The sequence below is a fragment of the Chanos chanos genome, chromosome 6 (genome assembly GCF_902362185.1).
Source record: "Chanos chanos chromosome 6, fChaCha1.1, whole genome shotgun sequence".
NCBI classification, from domain to species: domain Eukaryota; kingdom Metazoa; phylum Chordata; class Actinopteri; order Gonorynchiformes; family Chanidae; genus Chanos; species Chanos chanos.
Window position 1 is genome coordinate 31,354,287 of NC_044500.1, and position 14,851 is coordinate 31,369,137.

General features: G+C 39.5%; 1 protein-coding gene across 1 annotated transcript in view; it reads right to left on the reverse strand.

Annotated features, from left to right (window-relative positions):
* grip2b (glutamate receptor interacting protein 2b) overlaps window positions 1-14,851 on the reverse strand; it is a 139,206-nt gene that overhangs the window by 34,838 nt on the left and 89,517 nt on the right. The gene's annotated exons all lie outside the window — the stretch shown is intronic.

A 14,851-nucleotide genomic window follows, 5' to 3' on the forward strand; every position in this document is an offset into this window, starting at 1 on the left:
TGGGGCTTGGCAAGCCCCCATGTTCCCCAGCACAACCCTGTCAGCGTGCTCCTTGCTGCGGTTTCATCAGCACTCCAGCGAGCACGGTCTTCGCAACACCTAAGGTAGACACTAGCGCAAACGGGGAGAGCTACCAGCAGGCAGAGAGAGAATCTCATTCAGACATCATCTGTTTCCATCGATGTCGCCTCAGGCTGAAGGATTCGCTGCTGAGAGATAACGGCTACGTTTGTACACATTCTTCTGCTGTCAACTCTCCTTTACAGATATCTCTGTGGTTGCCACACTCACATGCTCAGGTATGAGCACAGCTGGCATGCTCCCCTGAACAGCTCTAGAACAGGAAAAACTAGCCTGATGATTTTCAACTCGTGTTATAGTATAGCAGTGGGGGCAGAAAAAAACTGTCACTATTAATTCAGTAATATGAAGATTTTAGCCTTTGAGAATGACAGTTCAGAGCAAAGTTTAAAGGTGATACAGATGGATGTATAATAAAGGAAAGTTTTTTGGATGTATATTAAAGGAAAGATTATATGAGGTCGTGGTTTGGATGAGTCTCCCGCACTGTTAGACACAGAAAGATGACAATGACAAAGGGGGAAAAAAAGGGTGTAGCGATACATTTCTCTTATTCTTGTTGCACTGCAGTAGGGATATTAAAGCATGGAAAATGCTGTTTAAGCTCAACATCAGCCATACAACAGATATTTTCCACCTCATACTTCTGAAATTATTATTCTGCTGAGCAATAACCTGGACCAGAGTTTTTTAAGTCCTGCTTCTGAGGACCCACATTGAACTGCACATTTTAGATCTCCCATTGCCCTAACACAGTGCCCTCATTCTGCTCAAGCAGGCGTGCTGGAGCAAGGCGAGCCTTAAACGTGCAGAGCTGAGGGAATTCAGGGGTAGGACTGTGGTGTTTCACATGATACCTTCATTAGAAAGTTCTAGAGAGCTCAAAAACACCAAAACCTTTCTAAAAAGTGTTGAACATATTTTGCCATCAACGCCAAAGGCTAGCTTTTGCAAGGGTCTGTGTATTATTAGAAAGAGCCACTACAGAGGAAGCACCCAAGCGTGAGTTCAAGCCTGTCTTTATTTCAGTGTCTATGAAAGCAATTACTGACACAGCTCAACTGTCAGATTAGCCACCAGTGCTAGCAGAAGTACAAGCTCTCGTAGCCCTCCTCTAACCCTACAGCCACTCAGGCATATCAGCGCTCACAGTGTAAGGGAGCTCCGCTCTGCTTTAATCCGCTTGCCTAAGGCTTCTCAAAATCTTCACAGTCACCTATCAAAGCAGGCGATTTAGCCGCCATGTTACCTAATTTAACAAGCACAGAGTCATCTGTTTCGTCAAGCTCTCAAACGTGTCTTTCTATAAAAAAAAAAAAAAATAACAAAACAACAACAAAAAAACCCCATAAAGTAATATTAAAACTAACTTGATCATATATTCAAGGAGAGGTATACCTCAAGTGAAAATAGAACTGCCAGTTTACAGTAGATTTTTTTTTTTATGGGAGATATCTTTGGTGTATATGTAGGGAATTTATTGATACTATTTGTGTCAAACTCTCTGCCATTTCTGATGGCTCTAACATGCTTATAAGTGAATGGGTAACTGACACATAATTATTCATGTCATCATATGTTTGAGTCTCGTAAAACATTTTTAAACGATAAGGACATGCCAAATGAAAATGCCAGTATTTGAACCAATCAGTTGTGCATTTTGCAGAGCAAAAACAGTGAAAAGCTTACAAAAACAACATTTATGATATGTAACTACAGAAAGGATATGAATGAATCAATATATCATTATCATTAGCGCTCTGTACAGATGATTATTCCATTGTTATGATACTTTTTAATGGCACTTTGGTAAATGTGCAAAAGCAGTTCTATTGTTGAGTGGCTAGTCTGCACTAGTTCAGTCTTATGCTGTTTATTTTCACACTTTTCAAATGAATGTCTCTAATTAGCCAGAAGATGAATGAAACAGCCCTAATCTGAGAGGGTTGGTGCTTTCACCTTTATTTAGACAGAACACTTTCAGCCTTAATTACCCCACATTATCTCAGCTAAGCAGCATGGAGACAATGCCAGAGAGAAGGGCTGCAACCTGGGTGATACATACTGGGCACACTGAGAGATTAAACATACACCTACACAGCCGCCGAGCAAATGTACACGTGCCCACTAACACACACACACACACACAAGCAGCACTGTATAAATTATTATAGAGTCTTTCATCCATTATCAGTGTAATTCTCATGCTAAGCCCAAAGGTAGGTCTCTGCCACATAAAAGCACCAGAAACTTTCAATTCCATTTTCTCTGGTCCATTAAGTATATATATATATATATATATATATACATATACATACATACATATATATATATATATATATATATATATATATATATATATATATATATATATATATATACACACACACACACACACACACACACACATATATATATATATATATATATATATGTAAAATCACACATACTCTCTGTAAACAGGTTATTCCTACAAAACAACCTCACAGTCAGAAAATTGTGCTGGTTCAGAAGGGAACTGACTGATTGTAAACCAACACAGATGAAAGAGATTCCCCTAATGAATCCAAGGCAAGCAGTAAAGAGGGTCATATTCATATATGAAGCACTATTATTATACATCAGTTGAAATGGTCAATATGCAATCCAGCGAGGACCCACAACTGCAGCAGTCATTAAAGACCTGTTGTTTGAGCTCAGCGAAAAGAGGCTCTTCAGCTGAGTAACACAAGTACCATAATCAACCAGGGTCACGTTTCCCAAATCCATGGCTGCTGTGTCGGGGGCGTGTGGGTTCCAGAACATCACAAGCAGGGGTCTGCCAAGCCTCCCCCCACCCCGCCGCACTCCCTCCCTCCCCCAACCCTCCCTTTCTGTCTCCTTGAAATGGATGTGTTCAGGAGTCACGCGGAAATGAGTGGGAGACCCTGCATTTTAGATCAAAGCAGCCAGCTCACTGTGCTGGAAATGACAAACAGTCAACATAGGTTTTTTTTTTTTTTTTTCACTGCAAGCTAAGTCACGACAAATTATCATTAAATGCATTGTGCCGCTTGATCATTGGAGGTTCACTGGTGATCTCTCCCGTGAATGTAGACACAGAATGAAATGTAATGAGTCAAGATTGTTATAGAATTCCCTGTGATTCATGTGAAACTTGCAGGTAGGTAAAAAAAAATAGCAAGAACATTTGACCAGACTACAGACATGGACGTACTGCATTGGATAAGACTCATTTCTGTTCATTATAAAGCTCCTGAAGTGATAAAAAATAAGGATGCTGGTCTGACCATTACAGACATTCAAATCTAGTTAGAATCAGTCTCCTTATTCTTATCTCATCAAACTGTCCAGATCCTCCTCTGAGACCTTCCACATGTGTTTTATATGCCCATGACAAAAGAAACTCAGATCATCGTTCCATCTGAAATTACTCTTCTTAACAGTGAATCCCAAAACTGCTGATTAGCTCCTTTCATATGGTATGTGAACAGCTGTGTCTTTTAAATATGTAGCTGATGAGTCTTGGTCAAAGCCAGTGAGACTGAGGTTTCAAAGCAAATTGACTAATCAGTGTTGCCACGACAACAGGGTAAGGTGAGGCACCACAATTTCCGTGCAGGTGATAAATTTGCCATAGTTGAGGCAGACCTTACAAACCCTCCCACTCTTACATCGCCTTAATGTCCTCCATCAGTTAAAACTGGCCGGTGTCCAACGACAGAACCTGTCAAGGCGAACGGCTTAAACCGTTTGACAAAACGCCTTTGACAGTGCCACAAACGTGATCTAATTTTTCTCTTCCAGTGATGGGAACTGTTATTGTTTGCAGGTCGTGCTACTGGTCTGACACCTGCGGTGCTACAACTCTAGCAGAGAACAAATTCCAGAGGGTTGACCTCTGACCCAGCGCTTGTTTGTCTCATTCAGACATGGCAGCGAAATGCATTCCTCCTTCACGGTGCTTCCACATTTCATGACTGATTTAAACAATGAGAGTAAAAGCCTGCCAGGAAGATACAACCCAGAGAAAAAGAAAGACAGGTACACTCTATCCCCCTGCTGTGTTGATATTAGAGCTTTTGGCTAGCGTCATTCAAGTAATGGGCAACCTCCTACGTGCCTGGTTTCATAAAACAAAAGACTGTGAGACATCCAGTCGAGTACCAAACAAAATAAATTGAAGGATTTGAACAGAACAGTGCTTATTAGGTCACAATCCTCTCAAATACCACACCCACGCTGAGACAAAAGACAAAGTCAACATTACCCATGAGGGAGGCATTGGGCTGCTGCTTCCAAATGTCTTTTGGGCCTTGACAGCATTGGAGTTAATGGTCTGTCTGTCTGTGCAATATCTCAGAGTACCCCAGAGACTTGCACTACTGTGACCTCCTTAGGAGGCAACCAGGCTAATGACTTGAGAATGACATTGATTCCATTCGACTGCTCAACTGACTTATTAGTAATGAAATTAATGCAACTGCCACCATAAGATATCAGTCATAGATTTTTTTTTCACCCTATAATTGCTTAGCAAATGTTTTGGTGTCACTTATTCATTTTTGGAAGAATTTTAGAATTACAAACTTATTCTGAGCGACAAATTAATAGACTTTTTAATTCGATTCAGCTGTTTTGCTTTTGTTAGACACAGCATTGTTAAATTCTTGTCACACATTTTGAAAAGCATTCAATATACACATATATTATGAATTATGTATAGAATTACATGTCTGTCAAGATAAGATACATTGTCTGAAACAATTTGGCTCTGATTCTTTCAGTATCTTACAATTGTTTCTTCCTTTTTCTTATTTGAAAGCGTTATCCTGAAAGCCATGGTGACAGAGCAATTTAATGTAAAATATGCAATGATTACATTATTTGAAGAGTAACACTTCAAAAAGCACATATAATTACACTGAGTCTCCTTTCCCCATTACTCCTGAACAACATGGTAAAATGCAAAAGCAAGCATCTGGAAAACAAGCTGCAATTAGAGTAATAACTAGTTGCAGATTGCTGGCTGTATAAATGTGAGATTAGTCACAGAGAAGACATAAAGGGGAGGACATCTCTCTATTCTGCCTTCACTGTGTGGGTGTGTTAGAAAGATGCGGTGGCTGAAGTTGTTCACCTTGATGAACACACTAAATTATTCATTTTACTATTTTAGGTCAGTTAAAGTCCTGTAAGTAAATGTTGTGTTATGATTAATAAAAATGCTTAAACTAAATTGTAAGAGTGTGTTTATACAATACTATCTGAGTGCGATTAGCTTATGTTTTGAATCTAGTTTTGTATGTCTTTATCAAGCTAAATACATGAATCAGCATGGTCATTTTCTGATTTACTAGAGACTGAATTTATGAATCGTTAGTTCAGTTCTCTGTGGACCTGTGGTAATGTCCTGAAGTTTAATACATTTTGAGGGACCACAGCAAGTCTCAGATATTTCAGTGGCTTATACTGGGGTGAATATTTCATTGAATAAAATGTCAGCATTTGCACAGTGTGATCAGTTGCATTACCATGTGAAACTTTGTTCACCTCATACTTACAGGGAAGGCATAATGTGCAAAAGCAGGGCACCTTGACTAAAAAGGAATAGTCTACAATCAGAAAGTCGTGAAACAACTGTGAAAACAATCCAAAGGTAGTTAAACATCCACTTCATTGTACTGGTTCTTGGCTTTGTGAGCTATTCAGGGATTGTAATTGTTCACGGGATTGTGTGGGTACCAGAGCCAGCCAGTGGAGTTTTGGCAGCCACGGATTGTGTGTGAAAATGCCTCTGCCAGGCAGCTCAGGTAATAGGAATAAGCCAGCAGCTTATCAGCTATGTGTGCTCTTCCCCTCTGTTCTTCCTTCCTCATCCCTCCTCTCTCTCTCTCTCTCTCACACACACACACACACACACACACACATGCTTTTTCTGTCTGCCTGTCTGTCTCTCTCTCTCACTCTCTCTCTCTCTCTCACACACACATGCTTTTCTGTCTCTCTCTTTCTCTCTCTCTCTCTCTCTTTCTCTCTCTCTCTCTCTCACACACACACACATGCTTTTTCTGTCTCTCTCACACACACACATGCTTTTTCTGTTTCTCTCTCCCTCTCTCTCTCTCTCTTTCTCTCTCTCTCTATCTCCCCCCCTCACACGTGCTCTTTCTGTCTCTCACTCTCTCTCTCTCTCTCTCTCTCTCTCTCTTTCTCACATGCTCTTTCTGTCTCTCACTCTCCCTCTCTCTCTCTCTCTCTCTCTCTCTTTCTCACATGCTCTTTCTGTCTCTCAATCTCCCTCTCTGTCTCTCTTTCTCTCTGTCTCTTTCTGTCTCTCAGACAGGGTCTGAAAGCTGAGTGTCATTGCTCAACACATTTTCTCCACTCGTGTGATTCCCACTGGGAGAACATTAGAGTGAGCAGTGTGGCATGACTCTGGCTTCTGCTCCTGCCTCGATCTCAAGCAGACTCTCTGAACTGCTCCACAGGTCCAGAGAAACAGATAACACAATTTCCCACTCTGCACAGGTATCACAGGAACAAACACATATCTGCTGAAAGATTTAGACTGAGGGTGAAATGTTGATATGACACTGTCAGGTTATTTCAGATGATGTGTGCTACTGTGGCTGATTATCAACTCCACCTGACCACTTAAATTAACATACAAGCCATTTTCACACACACACACACACACACACGATTTATTTCATTTTACATATTTATGAAAAGATCATATTTCAGATGAACTATTGTAGCCAAATTAAAAACTGTAAGGTATCTTTGTGGGATGAATATTCATTTGCATCCGTCATTTCCAATTCCATGATCATTTTATTTTTTTATTTACCAAGCTTATGAAGCAAGACCTCTACCTCTATTAAAAGTAGCAAACAGCAAACAGGTAAATATTTAAGACTTCCGTGATGCTAGTGGTCCAATATGCTATTTCAACATAAAAGAAACCAGCAAGAAACCAATACTTACTCAAAAAATGATAATGCTACACATCTTAACACATCATACCAAATATCAACTCTTGAAACATGACATCAAAAGACCACTAAAAATCTTTCTCAAAGCAGAAATCTTTTGCATTTTCTCCACACCTCAGCCTTAAATCATACGTTACACAGTGGCGTACCACCTTTAGAAACACAGAAGGACTACAGGTGAAGAACTGACACTTCACAAAGAACCTACCCAAGCTGTTCCTCACTTCTCTTCTCAGACCACACAGCATGCTGGATCGGCGTGATCAACGACGTGACACACTGATTCAGAAACGGAGCTCCGTACAGCACTCCCAGCACAGTCCCACTGCTTGGTTGTACAGTGCAGTGCTGTGCTCTCTCACACACACAGACACACACACAAACACACACACACACGCGTTCTCTCTCTCTCTCTCTCTCTCTCTCTCCCTAACTCCACACCAGCTGTCCATTCACAGCGCTGCACTGGTTCAACTCTGTGCTCTCCCTTATAATGGACAGGAACAGGAAGCTGGTTTCTTCTCCTGTTGTAATCTTGTCTAAAATAATATTCTTGTTAACAAACTGAGGTTCATTCACCTCTCCAGAAAACTCGAATATCCATGAAATGCCCTTGGTTATGCACCTGTATATTAGACCTGACCTGGGAAAGGTTGTTTGTTGACAGATAAATTCAGATTAAATTTGTTTAAAATTAAATCAAAATTAAATTGTTACACTTAGAAGGCAGCCGTTTCAATGCTTTAGGTAAGGAGTAGTGTTAAAGCTTTTGTTAATAAAAGAACTGCACCATCCAGACAGGCAGTAGAAAAATATTTGAAAGACAATCCAAGACAGTAGCTACTAAACTGTAGATTTTCATAAAATCCCCATGCCCATTATACGATTTAAAAAAACTGTGAAAATTACATGTCTGCTTACTGAAGGGCATGAGCATCTTCATGGATGAAGAAAAGAAACAAAGAGGCTTTCTTCCTTTCTGCTTTTCTCTCTTGTCTCCCCTGTGGCCCTCTCAGAAGGCACTAGAGGTCTCTCAACCAATACTGCAGCACTAAATCATCCTATCGCACAAACACATACACACACACACACACACACACACACACACAAAATACTCCTCACAGTTTGAAATGAGTGTGTCCAGCCCACTGTGAGGTGATGAGGTAATCTTAGAGATCTACGCACTGCTCTTCTCTTCTCTCTCTGAGGGGCTCCAGTGTGTAGCCCTGCCCTACACATCAGTCAAAGACTGTTTCTCTCTCCCTCTCTCTCTCTCTCTCTCTCTCTCTCTCCACTACACTGTCATCCTTTATCCAGCCCTACAGCACTATATGACAACAAATACCTGCCACTCATATGCCAGTTTCTTCCCAAGATACATTTTTTTCCCTTAACAAAGATAATTCAATCAGCAGTTAAACCATCCCATATCAGTAACAATAGCAACTGTCCCCATCAATAGGCTGGGACAATGTACCTGTAGTATTCATCAGAGGCAGGGCTTCCACTTCTTCCCCATCACACATACTGCATGGTGTTTCTGAATGGTTAAGATGCCTTGAACAGAGTTTGTGGCTATTGTTCATACTTAATTACCAGTAATGCATACATCTGTTGAAGGATTTGGAGGTGTAATGGAAGAATTGTTTTACTTGTTAAAAAAACAAAAACAAAACAAAAACAACAACAACAAAAAAAGGAGAAAGGCTTTATGGACTGCTTCAAGGGCTGAATTACAGCCATTAAAATCAGGTTGCACAAAACGTAACGCCTAAATCAGAAGATATCCAAGCGGCAGATGAAGATTCTTCGCTGCCTGACCACAATGACAAAAGGTGTGTTTCGCACTGAATAAGGCAGATTCTTCAGAACCCAAGATAATTGTATTAAAGTTGAACATAAAAGAGTGGAGATGTAAAGGAATATTGACTAGGATTGGATCAGTCCTTTAATGTGTGAATAGAGGGTTGTAAGCTAAATATACACATCGCTGAATGACATTGTCTGTATGTGTGTATTTCCCAGTCCTCTGTTCCAGTATACAGAACATAACGGACTGCAGAGCTGAATAATGTAAATGTGGAGAATAGAAATGAACAATGAAGAAAGGCTAAAGCAGATGAGTGGTAAGCGACAAGAACCGTCTGTGTGAAAGAAGCAAACGGTAACAACAAATTCATAAATTTAAAGACTGCACAAAATGATTTCAGATTTTATAGGCTAACAATGATAATTGTCAGAGAGACCAAAAAAATCACAAAACACTCACAAAACCTGCAATAACAAATGGCCTGTTAATTCCCTTTCCAGTGCACGCTCGCTTGTATATTGAATATTACTCAACAGTAAAAACTTTGCCAGGTTTGGTGCCTAGAGAAATGCTGGTTTAAAGATATACTTAATGGACTTTTTCAACTACTTGATGAGACATTTCTGAATGAGAATCAGCAAATCTTACTTTGACCTCATTTCTGCCTTAGAATAATGCACAGAATGTAATGTATACCGTTCCTCACTGTCTGAAAAGTGCTTAAATTTATTAATGCAACAAAACCAATTTTACAGGTTCAGTCTAAAAAGCTTCCAAGTCTTCACCTTAACAATTCTTTGATATGAACCTCTCAAACTGTCACCTTAACCAGGGGTTTTTAACCTTTTTCGACATGCCCCCCCCCTCCCCCCCACCTTTGTCTACGTTTGAACTTTTCATTGTCTACGTTTGAACTTTTTCATTGTACTTGCTGGTTTGCACCTAAAAAATCTCCTAATCTTGCAACCCCCTTGACAGGTGCTAACCCCCCTCCCCCTCCCCCGGGGACAGGCCCCACAGGTCGAAAACCCCTGACCTCTCAAACTGTCACCTTAACAATTCTTCTTCACAAACCTCTCAAACTGTCACCTTAACAATTCTTCGATATGAACCTCTCAAACTGTCACCTTAACAATTCTTCTATACGAACCTCTCGAACTGTTCGCATTGAAAGTGGCAGAAGATTATTTTTTAGACGGCTTGATTATCGCCTCTCCACCAAAGAAAAACAAGACCAACTCTGATCCAGAGAGATCTAGCTTGTGTATAGCAGAATAAACCCAAGCACACAAGAAATTGTTCCTTAACAAAGCGCTCTACATCAGAAGGTAAGATAACTGTGGAAATAAGAGAACAAGACAGCTCATGGGAATGACTGGTTCACTTTAACATTTACAACCCTGGGGCAGTCAAGACTAACCTGTACTAATGTATTATTATAATGTGATCAGCCGAGCCTGGGCCAGATTAGCCTGTATCATTTAGATGTTTTTGTCAGTTGTAACAGGCAGTCATAATATTTATAACTGTGTTTCATAGACAGGGCCAAGTTTGCTAAAACATTTAGGGGCAAGCTGTTGGAGAGAGTTTTGTTTTTCCTTTAAGCTTTCATAGAAGATAGCACAGCTACTCATGTGCACAGAGGAAAAACAATTCAGAGCACTGCACAGACTACGCATCCATGATAACAACACATATCAGCCTGTGTGTGTGTGTGTGAGAGAGAGAGAGAGAGAGAGAGAGAGAGAGAAACGAGTGTGTATGTGTAGGATTAAATCAAATGCCAGTTAATGCCAGTTACGACACAAACGATTAGATGAAAACGAATTTGATTTGCTAATGAAAGCCCTTCCATCCCTCCAGAGAAAACTCTCATCGCATGTAAAATCTTTCTCACCTTTGCTGTAAAGTAAATTACATTACTTATGTAATGTAAACAACATAATCTATTGAAACTCAGTCCATGGGTTAGTATAAACTATAATTCTCTATCTTAGAATAATTTAGATGCCAAAAAATATCTAACTGTCTGATATATCTAAAATATAACCTGACCTCAATATGAAAATGCACTCTAGGTCATACTCAAATTCTAATACATATGCAGAGAAGCACAAAGAGCAGACAAGATTTTATTTAAAGCTTTAAACAGGCAGCGACCACCCACTGAAAGGGACAAACTGGGAACATACAAACCCTAGGTTACCAAAATAGCTGCCAAAAACTATAATAACAATCAATAGTATGATTTTTTTTTAATGGCTGTTTAGCCTACATGTTGATGTCGGGCTGGCATGGTTACACTGCTGTAAATATGCAGATTTATTTGCTTCTCTTGGGGGATTTAATGACCGCTCTCATGAAGGACTGGAAAACAACCATTAGAGACTCAGCAGGTTCCAAAAGGTGTCCAATTCTGTAATTGTACTTGAAATGCAAACTGAACTCCAAAAGCTGCTCTCTCCCCTTCCTCTTAAAATGAAGGGTGCTGCTGAATCACTCGTTTCTTTGCATCTAGCATACAAAGACTTGACACAATGGGGACAGCTAGCTGCGCCGGCACCTCGCTGGCATCGGTTTGTCTTTTTTTTTTTTTTTTAATGCTTGTTTCACCGTTTTGCCAACAAAGTACACATTCGCCCCCTTAAAAAAAAAATGTTTTTGATAATGCTGCGTTATCTCTTATGAAGCCAGCAGCAGGTAAAACGGGATCACCTCCGATAGATAGGAAGGTATGAAGAAATTAGAAGCAAACAAAATGGAGGATGTTATTTTTTTTTTTTTTCTGTCAGGCTGAAAAGGCAGCTGAATGGAACCCCATTTCATTTGCTCCATGCCGACACACTGCAGCATGTGGATCACTTGCATAGCGCTCAGGATGAACCTTAGAGGGGTCATTTCAAGTGCAGTAGCAGAATGTACTGATAAGGCTCAGCTTTGAAATAGCATCTTCCGTTAACTACCATGAACTGAAATAGATTTCTCTGTTGGGTTTATCTGTTAGGCATTGAGGTGTCCCTCAGATAGTTTGATATGCCACATGCAGACCGTGTACTGAGCTTCCCTGAAGGAGAAAAACATCTAAGGCTGCCTGATTCCAAGACTTCAGATATTTTTAAGTGTACAGAATACCTACTGAAATTCCACTTTGTGCATGTGCTGAACATAAGCAAGCACATCTGGGTATTCAGTGTCCTGAGGCAGTGGAAAAAGCAAAAAAAAAAAAAAAAGCAAAAGAAAAATGATCTGTCACTGCAAGTTCTGATAAAAAACAAGTAAATAAACTAGCAAGTATATTAGAGTGAAATACTTACATACTTTGATTTGCATGAAAATAGAAGGATAAAATCTTTTTTTGGCAAGGCAATACTTCAGATCCAAGTAGCACTCAAATCAGAAAGAACCTATAATCTGATACTGTTTTATAAGACAAATTTATCACTGGATAGTTACTTTATTTATGCATTGTGATAATGTCTCAAAACCTAAGCATGACTACCCTTTTTAAAGCTCTGCATTGCTGTTATACAACAGAAAACAAAGGGAACAGTCCTAAATAATATTTTTTGTCATCATTTGCTCAGTAGTCTTTAAAATATATCTTGCAACAATGGTCAAAAACAAAAATTTGAATTCCTTTTCAAGGAATTTCTTCAAGCAACAACCAAAATTATTCAGAACATTTTTTTCAGTCTTTTTTCTCAGCCCCTCCAAAGTGAAGCTGAAGATAATAAAGTATAAATGATCTCCAAATTCACAAAAAATATTTTCACTTTGTAAACAGCATTGAGTAGAACTAAAAAAAGAAAAGAAAAAAAGCGCCACAAGCTAATTTCAGCAAAATATCATAGATATCATTTTTGACTTGGCCAAAAGAGAAACAGCAATTATTCATGACAATTAAATGATCACCTGGTGATCCATCCTCTTCAGCTGATTCACAAACCTCAGTGAATGAGGATAAACAACCAGTAAACTTGGAGTCCTGGTTCTGGAACATGTTGTGTTGGATACCAGTGAGAGCTCATACATTATAGAACTTGAACAATACTGCATGAGTTCTCTCTGTATGATGTAGACATCAGCTAAATCAATTACAGATTTCCTGTTTTATAAGAAGAATCTGCTGACATGTCTTTTCATAATTTCACACATCCGTCAACACAACATTCTAACTCCAACCTGTCTTCCTCCTGATTTGTTTCCTGAATGTTTGGGTTACGTGCCAATATGAAGCACAATTTGAAAGCAGTGATATATCTCTGTTCAGTTAAAACAGAGCTTCAATGGCAATTACAGACCGATTACACTAATCACCGTCTGAGAGGGCTTTGAGCGATTGGCAGAGATGTCTCTGTCCTAATCACACACAGTAAGATGGACGTCGACAAGACTCTCCCAAACAATACAGTTAATAACGGAGCTCTCACAAACACGAGCCTCACAACAGTCAAAAAAGTAATGATTCGCACTTGGTTAAATATGGCATTCAGATATGATAAAGGACAGTAATCATAACGCTACTTTCTAGAATACGAAGACCACTAAGCTGTGATTGGTGCCGCGTACCAAATACGTGCATGTGAGCTGATCCAGGAGCAGTCTTTGAAATGCACATCACAAGATGATGACAAAAAAAGAGGTTTAAGTCCCACTTGAATGAGAGACTAAATTAGCTGGATATATGATACTATATTCATGGGATGGATCAGTCACACTATGTGATAGCAAAAAACAGAGAGAGAGAAGGCGGGGGGGGGGGGGCTGGGAGGGAGAGAGAGAAAGAGAGAGAGAGAGAGAGAGAGAGAGAGAGAGAACAAATATGATAGAACAAATAACAAAAGGAATAGAGATTGGCTAAAAAAGGGTAAAATATATTACTAATTTGCAGAAGTGAGAGAGTCACAGCAGAGGGTCATCTGGCATCTGCTTTAGTCTGTGACTACATTATCAGAGTCTAGGACAGGGGTTCACCTTTTTTGTTCTGTGTACTCCCTCTTGAAAGATTTCTTCTGACACGTACCCCTTGACCAACACAGTTATTTTCCCACTAAAACTAAATGCATGAAAAACAAAAACAAAAACAACAAAAAAAAGGTTATACTGACACTATATTGCTTTTCAGCTGTAAATTAGTTGAGTCGGTATATTAGGAGCACATTTATTTAGAATCTGATTACTCAATTATTACTATTTTAAACTCTTTTCACATTTTGTAAAAATTCTTTTGCTTACCCTCTGAAACACTGATGGGACTATAGGTTATGGGTTTCGGGTTATGTGGATCCTGGATTAAGAGCCACTGTTCTAGAACATTCCTTCATACAAAAGCAATATTGCCTGGCATAGCTTCCACCTTCCTCCGCTTCTGCAATCACCACAATATCCAAGTCTCTGATCTTCAAAATGGGTTAGGTTGTATGCAGCAGCAATGTGCAACCACTTTCACTGGTGCAAATGAGATGTGGTTCTGCATCAAATCATTTTCATCTGTCCCTTGCGGAAAGCCTTGTTTGGAGGCTCACCACACGTGAGTTACTTTAGTTAAGGCCCATCTTAAAAATTATACTTCAAAATGTCTTTTACCTTCTACATATTTCTACTGATCTTTTCTACTACAGTTGACAGCAAGCATGTCAGTAATACTCCAGATTAGACTGAGGTTAACAAAAATGTTAATAACAAAAATGTTTTGGGGTTGCAAACCACTCTATCTGATATTAAAAGCAATGTAACATCTTTGCAAGTGCCATGCTTCTTGTTTTTCTTTTCTTGTTTTTTATCCTATTTGCTTATCTGTGCTAAGGGAAAAAACTGGAGTATTTCACTGCAGATTTCAACTCTATGAAGCTTGTCAGTGCTCAATAATGGATCTTCTCCTGAGATCTACTGGAGAAGTACCATCTGTGATTCTGCAAGTAGAAAGTGCTCTACTTCTTGCCATTTCTGCTTTTGCTTAGCC